Raw genomic sequence first — 26136 nt, 5'->3', positions numbered from 1 at the left:
CCCCTGCTCGCACTGGTGCTCACTCTCTTTCTCTCTAAAATACGTAAATCTTTAAAAAATAAAATAAAATAAAACAGGATGTAAGTGCTTAAGCTCTAAAGTCAGAGAGACTCAAATCTGAATCCTGCTACCATCTTCCCTCCAATTTATTGGATTTGTGTTCTTGGGCCAGTTGCTCAACCCTTCTGTTCCTCAGTATTCTATTCTGTAAAGTGGATCAACTGGAATTTATCACACTGCCATTGGTGGAAAAACTTCAAAGTAAAAGGACAACAGAGTGTGCACTGTTGGAAGTAGGGAACTCTAAGAAAGGAGTAAAGTGGATAGTTCTCGGGAAGACAAGGGGATTTGGAAAAAGACGACATCTTCGTTTCAAAGATCAAAGTCTGGAAATCCTTTCAACTGCAGACCTGCATTATTAAAGTTACAAACCATTTTTTGTCACTCTGCACAATACACATACAAAGAACTGTCTTCTTCTAAAGTATACCTGTGCTTTCTGGGGTGCCCGGGTGGCTCAGGCAGTTAAGGGACCAACTCTTGATTTTGGCTCAGGTCATGATGCCAGGGTTCTGAGATTGAGCCCCCCACTGAGCACTGTGCTCCGCGGGGAGTCTACACGAGATTCTCTCTCCCTCTCCTTTTCCCCTTCCTGCCCCCCCGTCTCAAATAAATAAATAAAAATTTAAAAAGTATGCCTGCATTTTCAGAAATGATGTTGTGCATCATATGCTCACTCTGAGCCAGCCTGACAAGGAAGGAGATGCTCAGGTATGAAATCTTACTTTTTTGCAAGTCAGTTTAGGGCTCTGGAGCAATGGCCTCTCTGTATTACTCCTGGGTTGGGGTGGGGAGATGCTTTACTGGTTGTTAAAAGATTCCACAGATCAGGCATAAGGAGTAACAAGAAAAAAAAAATCTGGTAACTCTCATTCCGTATGTTCTCTTCAAATATTCCAACAAAATAAAGTAGGTTAGATTCTGTTACACCTTCATGAGAGAGGAAAAATAGTGCTATTATAAAATATGACATTTAACATCTAGATAATTTAGTAAAATGATTTAACTCAAGTCCTTGCCATGGTAAGGACTTAACTATCAGAAAAAAAAAAGTGTTTGAGAAAGAGAAAATGGGTAATGAGGAGTCTTTACTTCAGGTTATGGGAAGGAATGAAAGGTAAAGGCTAAGACTGATAAAAGAGAGTTGGCAATCTTAATGGTTCAGTTGCCTTAAATTCAGCCACTGTGTTTTTATTTCTAGCTTTAACCAACCTATATCCATCTCGAGCTGTAGTAACTTACTGTTTTAGTTCTCCATACATAAAGTCCTTGGTCACATTTGGGGCCGAGGCACCTAGGAAAGACAGTAGCATCTCTAGGACCCATTTATTCTGCCAGGTGTCTCTTCCACCTCCCTTGAGGATTGACCAGGACTATAATGTTTTAGGAGGTTACAGAGACCCTGAGGAAATAAGGTCAGGAAGCAAGAAGTGAACAACAAAAATGCCCAGCTCAGCAAAATGTCCCTGTATTGCCCTGGGACAGAGTCCTTTGTAGCAAAAAAAACCCTCTTGTGAACAAGGAGTGGAAGTAGTTAGAGCCATAGTAAGATTTTATGAGAGGTGAAACACAATACGGTGACTTATGTCAGGGAGTTTAAAATTGAGCCAGGAGCTCATTGAGGAGGTGGGTCTTTACACACATTCTCACCAAGTGGAACCGTGAACTTCTGAACTGGGCCAAACCAAAATATTCCAAGGAACATGTGCTACAACTTGCTACAGTAATGGATTTTGCTTTGTGATTACCTTAGCAGCCGATTGTTTAGCAAAGATTAGTTTCCTTGACTTTTGTTGCCGAAGGGGGCACTGATTTGGGTCGCCCAAATCAGTGCTCCCTGAATTGCAATTCTAAGGCCCCAAATAAATGGTTCATTTCATTTCAGTTCTGTGTCTTTTCTCAGTTGACAATTTAATGTTGTGTCTCAGAGTGTGTGTGTGTGTGTGTGTGTGATTAGAAGAATCTAAGGACAAGGAATTAGAATTTATTTTTAGTCAAAAATTTGCTTTTCAAGCACCTTCTTTCACAATGTCAATCTGAATCATACTCAGAATGTGAAAACGCTGTCACACATTTGGGACAACCCAAATAAACAGAATTTAGCCCAACCAGATCAATTCTGGTGGAAAATTTAAAGCATGTTAGTTTTGTTTTGAATAAATTAAAGGACTGCAAGACTGTTGAAAGAGCACCTCCTCAAACAAGCAAATAAATAAAAATATGTCAATTCCATTTTTAGTGAGTCCCTTCCTCATAGATGTTGGAATGAAAAGAGATTATAGAGACCATTGTTCTCCATTTCTTATTTTATAGCTATGAGACACTGACGGGAGCATCAATTGTCCTGGTTCATACAACATGTTTCTAGTGAAATTGAAAATGTAATTCCAAGTGTTTGTACTTAGTTTTAAGAGTCACTGAATACAATGACTAAGAGCGTAGGTTCTGCAGCCAGAATGCCTGGAGTCAAAGCTCTGTTGGACTTGGCCACTCACCTTTGGCATCCTTTAACGAATGATTTAAACTCACTGTGCCTTTGTTTGCTTATCTATAAAATGGGTATTTGTGAGTAATAATGCATCAGACATATAAAGAGTATAATATATTTAACAGTGTTAAACTTTACCTGAGCCCTGTGTTCCTGGAAAACAACAAAGATTAAGCTATCCCCCACCCTTTTTATTTTTTTAAAGATTTAGTTTATTTATTTTTGAGAGAGAGAGAGTGAGAGAGCAGGGGAAGGGGCAGAGGGAGAGGGAGAGGCAGAGAATCCCAAGCAGATTCCCCTTTGAGCATGGAGTCCTCATGGGGCTTGATCTCAGAACTCTGAGATCATGACCTGAGTCGAAACCCAGTCAGAGGCTTAACCCACTGAGCCACTCAGGCTTCCCTCCCCCCTCTTTGTATTTGGGAAAACTGCTTTCTGTAAGGAACACCCCTTCCCCACATGACATAGATAAGACTATAAAAAAAGAATTCTGAGCTGGAAACAGAGTTTTTGCAATGCAATACAGCTTTGATATGATAAATTTAATCTAATGTATATGTTATGCTAAGTTCTCCATGTCCTGTCTACCTTTTGTTCACAGCCCAGTCTTTTTTTTTTTAAGATTTTAAAAATTTATTTATCTGAGAGACAGAGAGAGTGAGTACAAGAAAGGGGAGGGGCAGGATGGTGGGGAAGCAGGCTCCCTGCTGAGCAGGGACCCCAAAGTGGGGCTCAACTCCAGGACCCTGAGATCATGAGCTGAGCATAAGGCAGACAGCCGATTGAGCCACCCAGGCATTCCTCACAGCCCAGTCTTACTAAACAATTTTTAAGTACCCAGAGTATTGTATGTTAGTTCAAAAATGTTTTTGACTTGCTGATCCCTATACCTGATATATACTTTTCATCCTTCACTGAGAAATGTTTGCTTATCTTTTAATAACTAGATAATAATCTCCTATACTATACCTTCTGTAACATCAAACATTTCACTGAATCCAGTTTTTTTATTAGTCCAATGACCCCTAAGCTTAGTTCTACTATGACATCTTGTCAGTCATCCAGGTCGGTCAGTTTTGATGGATTTGTTTCCTCCTTAGTATAAAGCTGCATTTCCTTTCTTGGTATGTCTGATATTTACTTAATTAAATGCTAGACATTGTAGATTTGGTTACTGCATATTTTTGTATTCTTATCAATACTTTTTGGGTTTGCCTTGGGATATAGTTTAGTTACTCAGTAAATGTAATTAAAAAACCCTGCACCATTGTAATAGCAGCAATAAAGAGAGATTTTGTCACCAATGAGATGTGCAAGATGCAAAATGGTAGCATTTAATGAGGACTTTAAGAATGTGCAATCTTCCTTATTCAAACTACTTTATTGTATATGCATTTAGCAGTGATACAACAGGGAGCTGGATTCTAAAACAGAAATACGTGCACAGAGTACTGATACACAAGCATGCACACAAACAGCAACAAGAAATCATCATTTTCACCCTGAGTCGTATGGATAGAATTGAGAGCTATCTCATTAGAGTAAACTATGGAAAAATTAAATAGAGAAAAACTAAGGCAGGAATCAGTAGACAGAGTTCATAGAAAAGAGCTCTATTTGATAACAAGAAATGCAACTGAAGAAAAAGTCAATCAGAGAAAGACATGTATCATATGACCTCACTGATATGAGGAATTCTTAATCTCAGGAAACAAACTGAAGGTTGCTGGAGTGGTGGGGGGTGGGAGGGATGGGGTGGCTGGGTGACAGACATTGGGGAGTTTATGTGCTATGGTGAGCGCTGTGAATTGTGTAAGACTGTTGAATCACAGACCTGTACCTCCGAAACAAATAATACATTATATGTTAAAAAAAAGAAGAAGATAGCAGGGAGGGAAGAATGAAGGGGGGGAATCGGAGGGGGAGACGAACCATGAGAGACAATGGACTCTGAGAAACAAACTGAGGGTTCTAGAGGGGAGGGGGTGGGGGGATAGGTTAGCCTGGTGATGGGTATTAAAGAGGGCACGTACTGAATTGAGCACTGGGTGTTATGCACAAACAATGAATCATGGAACACTACATCAAAAACTAATGATGTAATGTATGGTGATTAACACAACATAATAATAAAAAAAGTGGCAAAAAAAGAAAAAAGAAAACATCTACATCTTACAAAGGAAAATTCTCAGTTTAAGGACAGTGTGTAGATGAAACTAATGCACAGCTTCGGTCAAGGTGTCTGAAGTCACCCAGTCCAATTTTGGGGAAAAAAAAGGTGTTTTACATTTGATTTACTCTTCACTCCCTAACACTCCTAAAATAAGGGGATGAAGAATATTGATATAAACATTTACAATGTCCACCCATCTTCCATTTTGCATACATTTCTTTTTCCAAATACAACAGTAGAAAATAAACAGTGACAGTGAGGTTGTGGAATGAAGTGGCCATACTGAATCTAAAGAATTCCCTTTTGGGAACATGGTGTCATGGTGTGTGTGTGTGTGTGTGTGTGTGTGTGTGTGTGTGTGTGTGTGTATGTGTTTGAGAGAGAGAGTGAAAGAGAGAGACTTAGGAAAGATAACAGGAGAAAAGTAACTACATGACATACTATCCATTTTGAGGCAAGGGGCTTAAAAATGAGAACTCTCAGAATTCCTGAATAATTTCAAAAAGATGTATGTGAAATTATTTCCTACAGATCACCAGCATGACCTTGGCTATTGCGAAGATAGTTTGAAGTGAGGAGGGCATCAACCTATCCCAAAGAGAACATTTCAGTGCCCTGGAGAAATATGAAAGCAGCTAATAGAAGATTAAGTAATCTTAATTAATTAATAGCAATTAATATATCAATTAATATTACCCTGCCATATTGCCCTCTGTCACCCTTACTCCAGAGTATTTCCCTCTCTTACACTCTGTTACTTGCATTTCCTCCAAGTGAAATGTTCTGTCTTACACCCGTGTGTTAGTACACACTGTGAACTTTGCAATGTACCTTGCTCTGACTGAATGCTATTTGTTGTCATTTGTACACATTTTCTATCATGGCCTCTCCAGTAAACATTTCTTGACCCGTAAATCCTAGGTTAGTTGTCTTTTTTATATAATTCACAGGACTCTGACCTTACCCCTATCATGATATACACTGTATATTAATTTACTTTTCTGTTTCTCTCCAATAGACTCTATCCAAATCATATGTAATTGCCTGGATTATCTTTACACTCTTAAATCCTGGCAAATGTGAAACGTATTGATTAGTCTCTAAAAAAATGACACAGAAGAACAAATATTACATGCCCCCACTTATATCAGAAATCTAAAATAAACTCACAGAAGCAGAGAGTAGAATGGTAGCTTGCCAAGGGCTTGGGGATAGGGAGTCAAGGAATTCCACTGCATTTATTGGTCAAAAAGTATATAGTTTCAGTTATCCAAGACAAATATGTCCCAGAGATCTACAGAATACATAGTGCATATAGTTAACAATGCTGTGTTACATACTCAAAAATTTGTTAAGAGGGTAGATATGTTAAATATCACAAAAAAGAGGGAGAGAGGGAGGGATATTTTAGAGGTGATGATTAAGTTTATGATATTATTTATATTGATGGTGTCATGAGTATATACTCCAAAGTCATCTGGAGGTATGTATTAAATATGTACAGATTTTTATATTTGTCATATCTCAATAAAAGTAGATTTAAAAATTGTGGAAATAAGGAAAACAAAGGAAAAAAGGAAGGCATGAAGTCTAAATACACATTTTGGTAGTAATTTGCTAAATTCAAGCAATACGTATTTATTTCCACAGGCTCATATGCAGACACTAGGGATCCATTTATGAATCAAAAAAATAAAAATATCCACCACTATGGAATTGATAGTCCAGTGAATGAAGGAAAGAAAAAACAATTAAGACATCCCCCTTTTTGAGACTCTTAGTTCAATCCAGATTATCCTCCTTTTGTTGTTTTTTGTTTTTTTTTACATAAATACACAGTTGTTTATTTTCATGGGTCCATTATCTGTCTCTTCAGAGTAGTTGTTATTATGTCTCCTCTGAGCCTGTCTTCAGACTCCCTACCTGAGCAGCCACTGGGCAATAAGCACTCCCTCTTCAAATAGTGCAACTGTTCTCCATATTTCCTGGCCGTTAAATGAAGACAGATATTCCCGTTTGTATTCCCAAATATACTTCCAAAGTGTATTCCCTGACTGTCAAATGGAGAAGACCTGGCCTAGCTGTGCTAAAGAAATATAGATGTGGTGTTCTGGGAGAGGAACTGGGAGCCCCACTCTTCAAGCTATTCTTACTTAGTCTCTTACACTGCTGTAAGTTTCATCAGACAACAGGACAAATTAATCCTTCAGTACCAAAGTCAGAAATATCACCTTATCTAGATCCACTGGTTTCAAATAAGTAAATATTCTATCAGGGTAATGGGTCAGAGAAATCACATTGCATGGACAGGAGGAGAGTACCTCTAAATTCTGGAAAAAAGAGCAACTCAAGAATGCATGAGAAGAAGGAAACCTGAAGTTGACTTAGTTCTTTGAGTATGAATCTGACCTCTTTCAAATCTAGGGTACGTAATAAAAAAGGGATTAAATTATGGATAACCTCAGCTTTTCCAAATTGAATATTCCAGTGTTTCTTTAAAAGTGAAAGCAAAATAACAATATACACACATTGACCTCCACATACACTCTCATTTCACAGTGTGGGAAACCTATTCATTTTAGCAATTTTTTTCTTAGAGCTCAGGTTTTTCAGGCATAGAATATGTGGTGGATCTGAGAGCATGATGTTTGAAGGAGCACAGATGTGAATTTAAATCCTAGTTTTACAGTGAGCAGCTTTCTTGGGCACTGTATTCTTTACACAGACAAGCTTGTAAGAAAAATAGTGTATTTGTGAACAAGACAAATGTTTCTGGAATCAGAGAACTCATAGTGTGTCTAATGTAAGTGAACATGAATACAGATACAATTACGTTAAAATACTACAGTTAAATAAATGGGGTTCAATGACACCCATGTGTCTGCATATCTTTAAATGTTATGTGGGGCAGAAAAAAGTTGGATTCAGTAGAATTTACATATTCTTATATATAATATGTGGTGACATTTAATCCTGAGTCTAATCATTTTTTATTAGGGAGATACTAACAAATTATTACTATCTTTTAACTATATCCTTTTCTTTGAAATAGATCTAATAAAACTCACCACCTTTGGTTTAAATGAGGCTAATTTTGGTAATGTAATTAAAAGTTTTGAGCTTGAGGAAGATAACCAATAATTCAATTTCTTTTCTCCTTTCCATAATGCAGTATTTTAAAGATTTCCCTCAGTTGTTTTATAGTTACATTTTAATGTGTAAATATCATACATTTGCATACACTAATATGTAAATATCATACTTTTACAGGTATTACATATTACCAAAGACATCTCTAACTGACATATTTATTAATTTATTCATCAATATGCATTTATTGTATTTTATTGTACAGCTATTTCACAAAGTACTGAAGATGCAATGGCAAAGACAACAGACATGGCCCCTGATTATTTAGAGGGAGAGGGTAATTAAACAATAGTTATGTTAGCAGGTAAGAGTCATGATTGACAAGAGCAATTACCTATGCCCACGAACATTCTTTCATTTATTAAAAAAAAAACAATTGGGATTTACTATGTCACTGAATACGTATATACCGGAGATTTAAAATAAAGCAACACAGGGTTCCTGGGTGGCTCAGTTGGTTAGGCGACTGCCTTCGGCTCAGGTCATGATCCTGGAGTCCCAGGGTCGAGTCCCACATCGGGCTCCCTGCTCGGCGGGGAGTCTGCTTCTCCCTCTGACCCTCTTCCCTCTCGTGCTCTCTATCTCTCATTCTCTCTCTCAAATAAATGAATAAAATCTTTAAAAAAAGAAATAAATAAAATAAAATAAAGCAACACAATGCTTTCCCACAGGAATTCTTAATTGAAGAATATAGACATGAAGTAAAATTGTGCTGTATTATAATAAAATTATTAATGGGTTATATTGAGGGGGAAAAGGGAGTGCCAATTTTATTGAAATGTTGGAAATACTCATAACAGAAAAATTTTTGTTCCATGTTGGTGTTGAAATTTCAAGCCAAATGATTGGCAAATGTTTAGAGTCTTATGAAGGCTGGTAAACATGTATAAAAATATATTGAATCACCCAGTTTGAAGAGAAGGAGCATTATGTAATCAGAATTGAGGTTGGAGAGAAAGATAAGGATAAGAAAATGGAAAACTTTCTAAAACATGTTAATAACTTGGCCTTTATCTTACACTTAATTGTAAATCACTTAATTATTTAAACTTAAACACTTAAACAGCAGAGAGACATAAAAATTATTTCAGTAAGATCTTTCAGGCAACACATTAATGGATGATAAATTAGATCAGAACAATAGTAAATGATAAATTGGCTCAAGACAATAATCCAGGGGCGCCTGGGTGGCTCAGTCGTTGGGCGTCTACCTTCGGCTTGGGTCATGTTCCCGGGGTCATGGGGTCGAGCCCGGTATCGGGCTCCCTGCTCTGCGGGAAGCCTGCTTCTCCCTCTCCCACTCCCCCTGCTTGTGTTCCCTCTCTGGCTGTCTCTCTGTGTGTCAAATAAATAAAATTAAAAAAAAAAAAGACAATAATCCAAATACTACCATCTTCTTGTCAACAAGAAGAAAATACCTCCACTCTCACAAAATCATCCTTGGAATGATGATATATTTCCCAGAAAAAAACAGACAGATGAAAGGGGAAAAGACAGTCAGGGTGTCATTTTCACTAAGCCACGCTTGACTACTTCAGCAAATTTCCTCTGCCTTTGAATACCTTGCATACTATAGACCTTATCTGTTTGGTTTTTAGGCTAAACACCAAGGGAGTAAGGACAGGAGTTAAGAAGAGAAAGAGATTGGCGATGGTGACATGGGGAAGAGGAGACGTGAATGTACCAAATCTGTGAATTAGAGACAACACAATGAGTGGCACATAAAAGAGGCAGACAGTGAACATATGGGACACACAAGTAGTAAGTGTCTTGAGCTGAGCTACTTATGAGGTAATACCTAGCACTGTTTTCAAAATAAGGATGTGTGAAATGACAATGGACACAGAGTCAACTGCAAAGTAACAGAGGACAAGGGACAACCCATAGATGATGTTGACTCTGACAGGGCCACAGGCCAGCTTCATAACATCAGGATGGTAGCAGTAACAATGTGATAGAATAACATCCTTGCAGAATGACAATCACTTGAGCAGGATTGGCAAGGGTACCATCAACACCATGCCCCTAACCGTGGCTGCCATCCCCTCCCAATAATCCGAGGGGAGGCTAAGACCACAGTGTAGCACAGTGGGTTGCGAATAGCTACAAATAGGTCAAAGGCCTTGGCCAACAGGATGACTGACTCCATGGAGGAGAAGGTATGAATGAAGAACATCTGTGTTAGACAAGAATGGAACTCAATTTCTCTGTGATTCAGGAGGAAGACCCTGAGTACGGTAGGTAGAGTTGATAAATACAGACCCACATCTGTGGTTGCCAGCATAGATAGGAAGATGTATTGAGGCTCATGAAGGCTAGAGGTGGTTTTCATAACAAAGAGGATAATGCAGTTCCCCAGGAGGGCAGTTAAATACATGACACACAGCGGGATAGAGATCCATATTTGTACAGCCTCCAGTCCAGGAATGACTGTTAGAAGGAGAGTGGATGGCTGGAACCAGCTACTATTTATAAATTCCATAAGAATATTCTTGGGATCCAGCCCAGATCATTTCTAAGTGTTTCTTTTGGGAGAAAAACATAGATTTTAAGATAGGAGGACATAGCACATCTGACAACTTGGGACAGCACTAATCCTAGGCATCCTTAGATATCAAAGAATTGATCCTTAAAATGTTTCCCCATTTATCTGAATAACTACCTGGAGTCAGGACAATGGATAACTGCTATTAAAAGGGAAGAGCTACTAGGGCTCCTTTGGCTTAGAACACTCCAATCATTGATCGAGTGACAATGAAGATTAAGTACAGTTTTCTTTTTTATCTCAATGCTTAGAAAAATTTTATTCTCAGAAGTCTTTCTATTTTTAATGGATCTAATCATGCTTGCATCTACTTTTATTTTCAATTACCTAAGCTGAAACTCCAAAAAAACTCCTGCACTTTCTCCACATCAATATCATACCTATAAATATTCAAGCATCTGGAAACCTGGTCATTTTTCCTGTTAGTTTTACCTGTAGAAATAAAACATAGACTATTTCAATAACACGCATAAACTCCAAACTATTAAAAAAAAACCTTCATGTGACATCATTCATTTTTACAATTAATTTCTATGTTGATTTTTTAAATTATACGTTGATTTTTCAAAATGTGAGTGATAAAATCATTAACGTGGATACTGTCATTAGATCTTAGCTAGTGCTAGAATAGTGCAAACATTAACAAATAATTTCTTTTTTTTAACAAATAATTCCTGAATAAAATTTGAAATATGTCTACTTGAAAACATGGATATAATTTATTAGGCAATAGATACCAACACTTCAGGAAATATCTTTAAAACAGCATAACTGATGTGGAATTTACACACAAAAAAATAAGCAAACAAAAAGCAGAATCAGACCTATAAATAGGTCAAACTAATGGCAGAGGGGGGTGGGGGGATGGGAAAACGGGTGAAGGGGAGTGGGAGATATAGACTTCCAGTTATGGAATGAGTAAGTCATGGGAATAAAAGGCACAGCACAGGGAATATAGTCAGTGGTATCATAATAGCATCGTATGGTGACAGTTGTTAGCCACACTTGTGGCTAGCACAGCATAACATATAGACTTGTCAAATCACTGTTGTACACCTGAAACTAATGTAACACTGTGAGTCAGTTATACTCAGACAAACAAAAATAACATAATTGGAGGAAATGGTCTTAGCACTTATGTCTTTACAAAGAAGGGTAGAAGGAGATTATAAATGATTGGTTGAATACACTTAGATTTAAGTTTTTTGTTTAAGATTGCAAGAAACAAAATAGTGATGTAACTGCATTCGGCTCAGTGAGATTTGGGAAGAGGAGAGGTAATATAACTGACCTAAACTCTATCTGAAAAAAGAGTATGAAATCAAAACACAATGCCTTTTGTAAAATCATATTATTGAGAAGTATGACCAAAAATTAAAACACCAGAAGAAAAATTAAATAGAGATTAATGAAGGATTCCTTTTCAGGAAAAAGCTAGAGACAGGGAGGATTGGGAGAAGAGACTATTTATTCTTTCTTTGCGCCCAGCCAAAATTAGTACTGTGCTGTTTAAAAAACATGCCAATGTAAACAAGGTAAACAAGGTTATCTTTTTAGAGACGCAAACATATCTTTGAAAAGCAGATCCCAGATGAAGCACAATGCATACATTTCCATGCGTTGTTGTATAGACCTATGTCTGTTCAGTCCCCTATTGTCATATTCTTGGCCACGAATGTCTACTACACCCTATCACATTCCTTCATAGAATGTCTAGGAAGAAGCATTCCACAAAGCATGTCTTTTTAGCTGAGGGAGTGATCAGCCCCTCATAAGGATGGCCCCTAATAAGGAGACAGACTTCTTTGGGGATTAGAATACTAAGCTTTATATATATATTTTCCATCTGTACATATGAAATATCTGAGTCTTCTTTGACATGAGTCAAGTAGAAGAAGGAGAAGGAGGTGGAAGAGGAGGAGGGGAGTACTCACAGTTCATAATAGATGGGGCATCTGAACATACCACATACTCACAGAAACTCAACACATTGCACTGCACCAGACTAAGTCCTGGGACTCTTATAGACATAAAGTTTTGACCTACCACAACACACAATACACCTCATTTAAACATACACAAATACATTCACTACAGGTTCATATACACACGTATTAACCACCTTTCCTCCCTTTGCTTTCTCCTCCAGAATATCTTGGAATTCACTCTCCTCTCCTTTATACTCATTTTTCCCTTCTGATTTTGGCACTTAGACTCTAGCACTACCAGCCCAAGCATCTAAGCCACCATCAACACGACTGCACCACCAATGTAAAACTCAAGTATATACTTAGTCCTATTGTTAGCTGTTTCAGTTTTAATACTTCTTGTGCCCATATGTTTAGCCCTGTTCAGTGAGAATGTTTTTTTTATTATCATGTTATGTTAATCACCCTACATTACATCATTAGTTTTTGATGTAGTGTTCCATGATTCATTGTTTGCGTATAACACCCAGTGCTCCATGCAGAACGTGCCCTCCTTATTTATTTCAACTAATTTTGTTTTTTTTCTAGTCACTCTCTACTCTAGTCAGATTGGTTGCTTAATTCTACCACATATGACTTACTCATTCCAACATCAAAATTTCTGTACACTTTCTGATAGGATTTCAAATGTGATCATGCTTTATCTCCACTGATGGTAATTGAATTCGTTAATTAAAAGCCAGTCTATATTCAACATTCTATAAAATCTTCTTCTCTTTTAAAATAGCTTATTTACTTATTTATTTATTTGAGAGACAGAGAGAGAGCACAGGCAGGGGGAGGGACAGAGGGAGAGGGAGAAGCCGACTCCCCACTGAGAAGGGAGCCTGACATGGGGCTCTATCCCAGGACCTTGGGATCATGACCTGAGTCGAAGACAGATGCTTAACCAGGCACCCCTATAAAATTTGCCCATGACTATTTCATATTACAAGAATTCCTCAAGCCATTAAATCCCTACAGAATGTACTTTTTTCCCCAATAGCTGGCATTTATACCATATGATTTCATATTGTCTTCCACCTGAGTTTTCCTTATGCAATCTGATTTTAAACACCTTTAAGGTTAGGATTACACCCTTCACATATCAGAGTAAGGAGAGCCCAAAATTCTTTGGACATAGAAGGCTCATAGTAGATTTTGTTTAAACAAATAAATTACTTGTTTAGGGATTCTTACTATAGCATAAATTTGCTAAACCTTAGTGAAGACTTAAAACTCACCAGAAATCCAGGCTCCCTTTAAATTCTGATGTACAAAAAGTTTTGGGGGTCATCCTCCTCACTGAGGCTCATTTAGAACTGAAGAGTAGCAAGAGAGATGACAATCAGATGGAGAATATTCATCTGGTATTTATTAACCTGTTCAATTTCCAGTTATCCTTGTGCTAGAGTTCCATTTAACTGTGGTAGATTGTCAATTCTAGCTAGAAAGATATCTTGCAGGCTATTCCTGGAGAGCCAAAAGACATTTAACTACCAATTATATATGCCCCACCTCTAACCTCCTAAAAAATCCTTTTAAGATGTATCACTTCTCCAGTCTTCCCCCAGAGCCCAAAACTAAACCTTGGTCTCTCACTTATGTACTATGAATCCCCATTTGTTAACCTTGAACTCCATAACACACTTCTTGGTTCCTCAATTAGGCATCTGTACTCTCATCTTTTCCCAACTATCCCTTTTGGTTTCCTTTCTAAAGGCACTGAGCTTCCATGACTTTCATTTTGAATCTACAGAAAACTTCGATGAAGCAACTCTTAAAGCTGGTTCCTCATCTTTGTTCTTTTAATTTTTTTAAGTTTTATTTATTTAAGTAATCTCTATACCCCACGTGGGGCTCAAACTCATGACCCCAAGATCAGGAATCACATGCTCCTCGACTGAACCAGCCAGGTGTCCTTCACTGTTGTTCTCTTAAAGAACATACATTCAACAGTTCTTTTTATGTGCAGGGCAAGCTCTCACCATGCAGCCTGAACCTCAGCATGGATCGGCCAGTGAGCTGAGCAGCACAATTCTTCTCTGAGACTCGCCTTCCTTGGCACAGAGAATGCATGGGTTCTCAGAAGATGTTAGAAGCCTTTGATAGAGGTATTTGCCAAACACCGCAGTTATTTATTGCCACGAGTAGAAGATCTTAGATGTAAGGTTAGGTTGGAAGCAATGAATAGAAACTGATCCAGAACTGACATAGATTGTGGAAACAGCAGAGAAGGGCATTACAACAGTTGTTATAACTCTATTCCACATACCAAAAATTGAATATCAAAATGGAATTAATATGAAGTGTGAAGTATATATAAGAAGATAAAGGGAGATGCATTATTTGGTAATTGTATTTAGCTTAGGAAAGATTTTGGTTGGAATATAGTTATAAGAGTCATCAGATGTCAAACACATTCAGAATGAGAATAATATATCAGACAAAGAAAAAAGTAGTAAGAATTATCTTGAGTGAAGATGTGTGCATGTGGAGGTGTACACAGATCTGTACACGTACATGTGTGTAAAGTAAAGGAGTCCGTAAAGGAAGAGCAGATTCCGAGTAGACAGAGTAGCATGCTGAGCTGAGGTGACCAGGGCACATTTACTCAGAGACATATAAGACTTAATCCTCTAAGAGATATCATTGCTGGGATTAAATTTATCCACCATTACCACAGAAATAATAGCTTATAAAGGGTTGAAATTGCATTACAGAGCAAGCAGATCCCTCAAGGATGAAGTATAGTGAAGGGAGTAAAGGAACTGATCTTAGAACAAAGAGAAGTCCCTCCACGTAAGAAACCGCAAAGAGAAAAATGCCCCAGAAATCATTTTAAGGAAAAGATTCCTGTCTATTGGGAACAATATTGTTGAAAGACCAATAATACTTAGTCATTGAAAGAAGTTTTTAAAAAGGGTGAGATTAGGTGGGCGAATAGAATAAGAAAAATAATACAAGGTATCTGATTTTCTAACACAGCAGTTTTATGAAGACCATGGCACAGTATTTCTGGGGATTAAGACACACTTGTGAAGAGCAATGAATATTTAAAAAGTTTAAACAATACTTTGCATTTACGAAAGACCTGTATTAGTACCCGTTTTTGCTAAACAAAAATAATCTGAAGAGGGTTTTCGCTATTATGAGAAAAGGCGAAAAGCGAAACTAGTGTTCAGTGTTTGTGTTGCAGGGACCCAAGCCCTTACAGAGGCAGCCCTCAGGCCCTGAGCAGCCACCACCACACTCCTTCCCCAGGAACCACGCTCAGCATTTCAGCATCAAGCCCTCATGGCTTTAGACTGTGTCTGTGAGCTTCTGTGCTTTATCTCCATTTATTTTGTGCATCTGTTAGCAAGATGTGTCCTAAGGAATCAGAAAAGCTTAAGAGATGTTACGTTTTGGATCGGGGAATGCTAACTTTTTTTTCATATAAATTAATAGTAATTGCTTTTTCACTTTATACCATCTTGGCTTCCAAAAGTTTTCATAGCAATGCTTTCACTTTTAGATAGGAGGAAACCTGTATTTGTCAAGAATGGAAGACATTAGAAATTCAGAGCTTTCTCTATCCCTAATCAGACCTTAATCTGGCTTCTCAACAGCTTTATCTCATTTCTGCAGGGTATGAACTAAGCATATTACACCAGTGTATCTGGACTTACTATACAGAAGAAGTATACTGTCCAGGGAATTTAGGATTCTCACTAGAGGCTAGTATGTGCCTCATAACAATGGTTTCCATCAGAGCCACTCTTAATATACAGGAAAGACCATAGGAAAGTATATTTCATTGGTGTGGGGCCCTGTCAGTAAAAACAATTTGATCTTAAAAATGCAATACAAAATCCGTGGGCCCACATGAGGTATAGTTATTTATCAGTGAAGATTTAGAGTAATGGGTAGAGAAAAAGTACTTATACATTATTTATTCTCCAAATCAAGGAATGTGAAGATTCTTTATAATGTTTAAGCTCTATCTTTTTCCGTTCAGATCCAAGAACTGTCTCTTTTTGTTCTTTATTACCACATGAACTCTTCCTTGATAATTTCATAGCTTTCACCATGAGAGAAAGAGGAAAAATAGCAACACAATTACACATGAAATACCATGGCTCTTAAGGAATCTCTTTGTATTGATGGACAGTAGGTCTTGCTGCCTTTTCAGTTCCCTAAAACCACTAGTAAATGTTTGTTACATCATCTACCATGACCCTGAATCATCCACTGTGTTGCTGGAGCGTACTGGATTCCTGGACAAACTGCATGTGGGCATCAGAAAGGGTAGGGGTAGAGTTATGGTACAGGCAGAGACAATCCTTGTCTGATTACACCTGACTGATGCTATATAGTGTCATATATCTATATAGGTGTACAGATAGATCAATTTTCACACTGATTTATCCTACTCTTTTAAACATGGGGTCTTTCTGTCTTGGGATTGAGTCCTGCATCAGGCTTCCCACTCAGCGAGGAGTCTGCTTGACCCTCTGCCTCTCCCCCTGTTTGTGCTCTCTCTCTCAAATAAATAAATAAATAAAATCTTCTTTAAAAAAATCCTTAAACATGGGGTCCTTCTTTGTACTCTTACAATTCTGGATTAGGTGGGTGCATAATGCAGTGTTGGATCCTTGCCCTATAGTGTAAGTATAATCCATACAGTCCTATACTATTTACATAATATTTCATATAGAAGAAATAAATTACACTGAACACTTCCTAGCTTCTAATGAATGTTTTTAATTCTGATGGAGAAGCACTTCTTCTTTTACTTGATCACTCTAAATTTTTACTAAAAACACGGGGTTGCCCAAGAAGAGCATGAGATTTGGCAAAAGGGAACCTGCATTTAATTTTCAGCTTGATTTCTTACTATATGTGCAGGTAAACCAAGTGACAACTTTTTGGACTTCCATATCCTCATCCAGCCAACAGTAAAATAATCACAGGAATCTTTGTGGTTTTAAAAGAATTGTTACATCAGAAATACGTTTTAAGCTTGATTAGTTTTATGGCAATATATGTAGTTGGTCTTAAAGGGCATTTTTTCCCCACGTGCATATCTCCCTTCCGCTACTAGACAATGATCAAGGGTCTAGGGTTTTAATTTACTTTATATATTTGTGTTTGACACAGATTTAGTACAGGACAAAATATTTCATGATAAATATCTCTATCCCCACCCCCACCCCCACCATGGATGCTATGCTATTTTTCAAGAGGTAGTAGTAGATTCTAAGGATCATATTCCCTTGACACTAAAAAATAGACCCTCCTGCTCTGACAATCACACTCTCACAAAAACTCATACATTGAATAAGCGGAAGCCTCAACAACATCCCATATTTCTATGATTTGTTTGTGTCTATCAGAGCAGTCTCAGTGTGGATCGCTGTTGTTGATAAGGCTGCCATTAATTCCCTCTTCTTAAAAGCCTACCTACTTATCCCATCATTGGTTCTTTCTTGACCTTACTAAAAGGATCAAGGGCTCAGAAGACCATAGACACTTAATTAGATTCCCCATTTCTCCTAGGTGTTAGGTCTCCTGGGATAGAGAAAACTATAGAACCAGCCTCAGAGCCAATGTTGAGACCTCAACCAAGAATATCCAGCCTATCTTTTAGGGCCTTGGTGATTCTGCACTTGCTGAACAAAGGAGGTAATAAGCCCCTGGTATTTCATATAGGACAGTAAGTGACTGCTGTGTTCTGAAGGTGTCCTATGAATCTCAGGTTTTAGATTAGGCATACTTCTGGTACAGAGAAAAAGATCTGTGAGGTTTCTTTTTTTTTTTCTTGTTACACATGCCCATGTACAGCACCTTCCCAGGGTCATGGCTTAAACAGATCCATGATAGTGGTGGACGTATGTCCAATGTCTGTGAAATGATATTTGTTATTAATATGAATATCTGGCTACCTGGCCAGATGAAGTTCTTTCAAGCTAATGAAGAGTTCATTGAAGGGTGGTTTATGGCTCTTGACACAGCCAATCTCTGCAAGGAAGAATTAGTTCAGAATGTGAAAGTTGGGTTAATTCCAAAATGGGCTCAGCAGAAGAAAAGGGTCTGGGGCTTTGTTGCCCCAACTACAGTCAGTCACAGATAAGATTACAGTCAGTCACAGATAAGATTCCTTATAAGTGAAGACAGATCTCTGAGGGTTTTTTGTTTGTTTGTTTTTGTTTTTGTTTTTGTTTTTAGGTTCTATTCCAAAGGCTTCTGTCTGTTGGGTTTTCTTTATTTACTTTGAACTTGCTGGCTAAAACTCTTTTGGAACAATTTAGTGCAGAAAGGGTTTGCCTCCTTCCATCCAAAGCAGAAAAGGAGTTGAGATACAAGGCTGGCTATTGTGGGTATGGAGGCCAGCTTATGAAAGTTTTTACTTACTGTTTTTTATCTGGGGGGAGAGGCTTATCTATATATTTGGGGCAGGGAAGAATTAAGGTGGTAAATAAAATGGAAATGATAAAATATGACATTACTCAGAAGTCAAGGGTATGAGAAAGATATAAATTGTTGGGGAAAAGGAGGGGAAAAAAGGGGGAGCATTTAAGTGAAACTTTCTTCTTGGTAAATAAACCCATGAGCTCTATTGGACTGCATGTGTCTGATAAAGTTCTGGCTATTTCTGATAAGAGGGTTACAGGTTTTTCAGATCAGTTAGCCCATTGTTTGTGTCCTCTCCTGCCATAGTTTGTGCGTATGTTCCTATAGCTACAGCAGAATGTTGCTTTGAGTGAGGTAAGCAGTGTTAAAGAGAAAGGGAAATGATGTGAATTATAATAGAATATATTGGGGTTCTGGATGATTCCTAGAACAGAATTAAATGACTGACAGTGAGAGAGGGAGCCTGAGCATGTCACTGTGATCAAATAGACTACATTATAAAATAAGGGCCATGTCATCTCTGCTTATCAGGAACTGTGGTTGAGTTGATATCTAAGCTGGTTTTCAAAATCAGCTCCTTTCTGTGCCTTTATGGGATTTACTTTAATATATTACTGCACATTCATTTAATGTGTTCAGTTAGCCAACATATAGTACATCATTAGTTTTTGATGCAGTGTTCAATGATTCATTAGTTGTGTATAACACCTAGTGCTCATCACAACTTGTGCATTTAAAACGTGGTACCCTCAGTACTCCTGAAAAGAAAGTGAGTAGAGCGGGCAAAAGAGAAGAAGAGATAAATGGGGAAGATCACTGCCGACCTGGATTCCGGGAGGAAAGAGGTTGGAAAGACCACGGACAGAATCTCCTACCTGACTAGCGTCAGCTGAAGTACACAACAATTCCCTCTCTGACCAAACCTGATCTTTCTTTTGGGGATCCTTGGCATCTCATCAGTCTTTATGAACAATCTGTCCTTCCATCCATCATTTCCTTCAAATGCTGGACAATGATGTTCTTCCCGTGATTAGGTTCCTTCTCTCTGTTTGACTATTCTTGATCCTGGAAAGTTGAACTTCCCTGGTGAAAAGTCAGTTGCCCTTATGGCCATGTGTAGCCTCTCTTTCTGCTAGGATACCCTTAGCTCTACTATAAAATTTTTCTTTCTTCTTACCTTAATAGCCTTCACTACTGTTGGGCAATTGCTTATTCATTCTTATTTTCTGCTCTACATACCTTTTTCTCAATAGTATCTCTTCCAGATTTCTCCTTTTTTCCCCACATGAGCTTTGGCAATAACTCTAATAATCATTGCCTTTTATTTTATTATAAAGATCTGGATCAAATGTGAGTCTTGTGAAAATCTTCCCTATATCCCTTAAAATTTTTCTGACCACTTTTGTCTTCAATGGAGGAAGCAGAACACCCATATAAAAACCTGACTGAATTATCTTTTGTCATCAGAGGGCCTTAATTCCAAAATTTGTTCACTTTCTTGCTTCAAATTCTTCTTCACTACCAAACTTCTCTGACATAAATGAACATGTTCATCTCTTGTTCAAAAGAACACTTCCCAGTACCTTTTGATCCTTCCAGTTACTGTTTTCCTTTCCTTCGGTGCCAGTCTTCTCAAGAGTTGTTCACCACTGCTGTTTTCAGCTGTCACACACCCAACAGCTTGCAATCAGTAATCAGAATTTATCCTCACCAATTCCTTGAAATTGTACTAGCAACTAATGAAAGTCTAATATTTTTCACTAAACACTAGTGAATATCTAACATTTTTATTTCACATCCTACTCTCAACACAACAATTGGGGAGTGGCAATGAATCATCATTATCATCATCATCACCACCACCAAGGCATCGGAAATAAGAAAAATAACTAGAAAAAAGACTCAGAATTATGAAAATTGTAGTAGGTAGACAAGAATATAATGGGATCAGGGCAAATGAAGGAAAGGAAAGTTTGAAGAAGGGATTGCTCACTAGTGGCAAATGGAACAGTGTATAAAAGCATGGGGTTTTTAAGCAAGAGAATTTGAGTTTGAAACTCTGCTTGACTAGATACTAGCTTGGACAAATTGTTCAAACTACTTATGCCATAGTTTCCTAAAGTGTGAAGTGGAAACCATTCTCGTAGCCATTCTGTTGGGTTCTTATTATAGTTAAGTGGCATTTTGTGGACATTAAATTATAGAAAGTGGTTAACACAGGATATAACTCATGGTGAATACTCAAACATTAGTTAATATGAATAATGAGGGGACTGCAACATGTTCTTTGGATTAAAAACCCAGGTAATTGAAGGCTGTCACTGTGATCAAATAGACTACATGTTGGAGATACAGCTAGGGAGGAAATTTAATACCAGAACTCTACTCGTCTTAAGTCTTTCTTTTTTTTTAATCTAATAGAATGACTTACAGTTATACTAAACTGAAACATACAGCCTGATATGTATGTACGTATTTTTGAGCTCCAATTGCATGATTAGATTTTAGTCTTTTGTACCTAAATGAAGTAGCTGTGAGCTAGTCGTTCCAACCTATATGGACAGAGAATTTGGCAGGGTGAAATGCCTCTACCAAGGTCCCAGTTGGTTCGTGGCAAAGCTGAGTCTTCAGCTCAGATAGAGCCTCATGCCTAGTCCAGTTCTCTTCCAGTGCACTATGCAGGTTTGAGATAGCCTGCCAGATTTATTTCCTTGGTGGTTCCATAGGCACATTATATAGTTTCAAAACAATTGCTTTAACTTTATCTGAATCCTGTATCTCCTACTTTATTCCTTATGCTTGTTAGTGGCATCACATTTTTCCAGACAGTATGTCTCAAAATGTTATATTGCCTTTCATTTTTGCCTCATATAACCTATCACCTGGAATTCTCCACTTTTATTTGTTTTCTTTAAAACATGTTTCTTCTCTATCCCCTTTTTTCACTATTAAAACCATATCCCTAGTTCTGCCTGGTTTGTTGCAAAAGCTTCCTACAGTAACTCAGATAGTTATCCTTAACCTCTTCAATCCATCTTTTTGCCTTTTAAACCATATTTACTCAACAAAAATATATTATATTAGATTTTGGAGATATACTCATAGCTATCATGGAACTTCAGACATAATGGTGAAAAATACTACAAAACATGCAACTAGGACTTATATTGGTGTGCTATTGGGAAGTAGAGAATAAAAAAGAAGCATATTGCTCATCAGCAAAGACTTCTCTGAAAGGGTAAATCTTACATTTTGATCCCATTATGTTCTCCTTAGAACTGTGGTAAAATATTAGGTATTCAGTAAATATTGTTGAATAAGAAATCAATTCTTAGTATAGAGAACTAAACCCAAAGTTGTTAGCTTGACTTTTAAAATTATGAATCTCCAAGGCACAATCTACTTGTCCAGTCATATTTCTCATGTGTCTAAGCCTTTGATACGCTACATGACTTGACTTTTACAATGACTTAAAACATTCCTCATTTTAGGGGCACCTGGGTGGCTCAGTCGTTAAGCGTCTGCCTTCGGCTCAGGTCATGATCCCAGGGTCCTGGCATCGAGCCCCGCATCTGGCTCCCTGCTCCGCGGGAAGCCTGCTTCTCCTCTCCCACTCCCCCTGCTTGTGTTCCCTCTCTCGCTGTGTCTCTCTCTGTCAAATAAATAAATAAAATCTTTAAAAAAAATTCCTCATTTTAGGTTTTTACTTGTCTTGGTTCTTTTTTCCAATGGTAGTCTCTTGGAAGTCTACAGGTTTTCTGATAAACAGATCTACTGACAACATTTCAGTGAATCTTTGCATCAGCTCCTAGCTAAAGATAATGTCTCTTCTGTGTTATATACATGAGACTTCATGTCTTCCATCATTCTTATCCTGATCTGTTTTGAAGGGTGGTTACTTTTGTCTATGTCCCATGATCCTCCCAAGGGTAGGAGATCCTTGAAATAAAGGATACGTATAGTTTCTATTCACATAGTATTCATCACAGAATGAACTTAAAGAAATATTCATTAACTTATTTAACTCTTACATGTGTTTGCAACTCATTTTTTGTTGTTATTTCCTTACCTATGAGCTGCCTTTTTCTTTTCTCCAGTAAGTATTCAAGTCTGACCAGAAAAGGAAAAAAAAGAAGGGAAGGAAAGGACAAATATTTTAAATGAGAGAAAAAAAGCAGTGGAGACAAGAGAGAATGAAGGGAGGATGTAGTGTGTGTAGAAGATAGGACACTTTCTGCTGAGTTAGAATGATGTTATAGGAGCTCCTGATTTGCACAGTGTTGTTTTAACTGAAACATATACGTACTAAGACTATGGAAAGAGAGAACATTATTCCAATATGCACAATGTTAAGTTAATAAAGCACTATGCAAAGCAAGGACTATCTAGATATCTCTTTCTCACCAAGTTATTTTCACTTGGTGATGAAAGACTTTATATTGAATTACAGAAGTAATGGTTGTTACTTACCTAGTGGTTGAACTTCCCAAAGGCCAAACCAGTATTCTGAAAACTGTATTTCTGGAGTGTGTGATTAATCACCAGAAAGAAAGTGACATTAATCATTGGAAATGACCAGTCAAGCGAGGGGAAAACCATGATGTGCAAGAGCATTTAAGAGATTTTCATGTATGATGCTAAGTCAGTAAGTATAATGTATCAGCCATAGTGCCTAGACCAAACTATAAACCCATAAAATGTTTTTTGTTGTTATAGTTATAACCATTAGCACTACCAGTAGCATCAGCTCTATACAGTCATGGTAACTTTCATGTTAATGAAGTCTATCTGAATCATCCTTGAATGACCATCCCTGAATCATTCCTGAACGTTTCTTAAAGCAATAACTTTATTCCAATGCCAAGATTCATACTCAAACCTGATAAAATAACTCTGATTTCTCTCTTCTCTCTCTGTCTTTCCATTCTAGTGTCCAATATCAGAGACAGAGTAAAATATGACAATCTCTTCAAACCACATTAACCTTAGAGATATCTGGTACACCATGATTGGGATCCCAGGACTAGAACATGCACATATATGGATTTCCATTCCCATCTGTTCCATGTACATAGTTGCCGTTGTAGGCAACACCCTCTTGTTATCCCTGATCTTTACTGAACGCAGTCTTCATGAACCCATGTACATTTTCTTGTCCATGTTGGTCTTGGCAGATATCTTTCTCTCCACAGTCACCACGCCAAAGATGCTAGCAATCTTCTGGTTCCAAGATGGGATTATTTCTTTCGGTTGCTGTGTGTCCCAGATGTTTTTCCTACACTTCATCTTTGTGGCAGAATCTGCCATATTGCTGGCCATGGCATTTGACTGCTATGTAGCTATCTGTTATCCACTAAGATATACTACCATTCTAACCCCCTCAGTCATTGGAAAAATGGGCATTGCATCTGTTATTAGGAGTTTCTTCATCTGCTTCCCCTTGGTTTTTCTGGTTTATCGGCTTACTTACTGTGGGAGGAATATTATTGATCACTCATATTGTGAACATATGGGCATTGCCAGGCTCGCTTGTGATAGCATCAAAGTCAACATCTACTATGGGGTGATTGTGGCGCTATTTTCTACATGCCTGGATATGGTGCTTATCATCATCTCCTATGCCCTTATACTCTGTACTGTGTTTAGAATTCCTTCCCAAGATGCCTGACTCAAGGCTCTGGGTACTTGTGGCTCCCATGTCTGTGTTATCCTATTGTTCTATACTCCAGCCTTTTTTTCACTCTTTGCTCACCGATCTGGGGGCCACAATATACCATTCCATGTACATAACCTCCTTGCCAATCTTTATGTGGTGGTACCATCCACTCTGAATCCAGTCATTTATGGAGTTATGACCAAGCAAATTCAGGAGAAATTTATCCAGACCTTTTCTATGAGCAAGAAATTATGCTGATGTTAACTATACAGCTTAATTTTTCATTTTTCTATGTAACTCCACTAATTGTAGAGTACTTCAAATTATATCAGACACTTACATTATGACAGCATTAGGAGAGGACAATAACAGTCATGTTAAAAACTTATTTACTTTTTCATTTATTTTATTGCTGATTTTGTTCAGGGTAGTATCAGATCAAGACCACCTTAGACTGTAAATTTTGAGTGTAGTTACAACAGACTTAAAGCATAATAACTCAATAACTATCTTCAATTTCATATTGACACAGAAAAATAGGAAAAATAAAAACAGGAAAAACACAAAAATAGGGAAAACATAATAGGAAAAACCACACCCTAAAAAAGAATGGATGAAACAGAATCCCAAATCAACTCAACAGGTTTTCTGTTCATTTTTCCATATTATCTTTGTAGTTCAGAGAAAATAATACATGTTTAGCATTGTGATCTAGTAGCTGAACATTTGAGCTCTAAGTTCAAGTTTTGAATTTCATATATCTTGCCTTGGTAAAGAATATTTACCCTTTCTGGATTCCTATACATTTATCTTTTAGTGAGCATAGAACATTACATATTGTAAAAGGTTGTTGAAAGTATTAAATAAAATGATTTACACAAAGCTTGTAAAACAGTCCATAACACAGTGAAAATCAAAGGTTGTTGCCTATTGCTATTATTGCCAGTAGTACATTCAATCTGCATCCCACAAACACTGGACCTGCAGGATAGAGAAAGGAGGCTCCTTTCTCCACATAACGTCAGACATTCTGGGACGTAATGATTTAGGTAATCTTGGGGCATCAAACCATTTTAATTTCTCAGTATGAAGGCAGGAGAAAGATTTTGTCAGAGATAGAAATTTAAGAATTATCAGCACATATGTTAGTTAAAGCATTAGAATGGATCAAAAATCCATATCTGTTCCTCAAATGAATATTAAAGTAGCAGTAACAATCCTGGTCATCATGTGAATGCTATGAACTGCATTTTTTTCATGATAGGAGCAATAATTATTAATGCTACTGGTAATAGTAAAAGATATTCATCAGGGAATTAAAGCAACAATGGGATGTCAGCTGACATAAATATTTAATAAAATAATAAATAATAAAGGAATTTTACATGTTCACTTGTACAAGTACTCATGCAAATTTACAAATGTGTGTTTATTTGCTCATACCAATGCTGATGAAGATGAAAACTAAAAACATAAATGCACAGGATGAATGTATTACAAAACACTTAAAATATGGTATAGTTATTATTACAGAAAAAATTACAACAAAATGGTAATATGGAAATAAGATAAAATGGTTTTTGTTTTGGTTTATTTTTTGTTTTTTGGGCTTTTTGTTAAGAGAGAAAGAAGGGGAAAGGTAGAGAGAAAGGGAGAGAGAGAATCGAAGCAGGCTCCACACCCAGCCAGGAGCCTGATGTG

General features: G+C 37.4%; 2 pseudogenes; one reads left to right on the top strand and one right to left on the bottom strand.

The window, feature by feature from the left end:
- Positions 1–9400: 9400 nt before the first annotated feature.
- Positions 9401–10353, bottom strand: LOC141370440 (olfactory receptor 51A4-like; annotated as a pseudogene).
- A 13383-nt stretch (positions 10354–23736) lies between these two features.
- LOC112840685 (olfactory receptor 52Z1P-like) lies at positions 23737–24693 on the top strand (annotated as a pseudogene).
- The last annotated feature ends 1443 nt before the right edge of the window (positions 24694–26136 follow it).

The sequence above is a fragment of the Callorhinus ursinus genome, unplaced genomic scaffold, assembly GCF_003265705.2.
Source record: "Callorhinus ursinus isolate GAN/ISIS: 27379988/994484 unplaced genomic scaffold, GSC_fseal_2.0 scaffold35, whole genome shotgun sequence".
Classification (NCBI taxonomy): domain Eukaryota; kingdom Metazoa; phylum Chordata; class Mammalia; order Carnivora; family Otariidae; genus Callorhinus; species Callorhinus ursinus.
The sequence above is the reverse complement of the archived record's forward strand: the minus strand, read 5'-3'. Positions and strand labels throughout refer to the sequence as shown.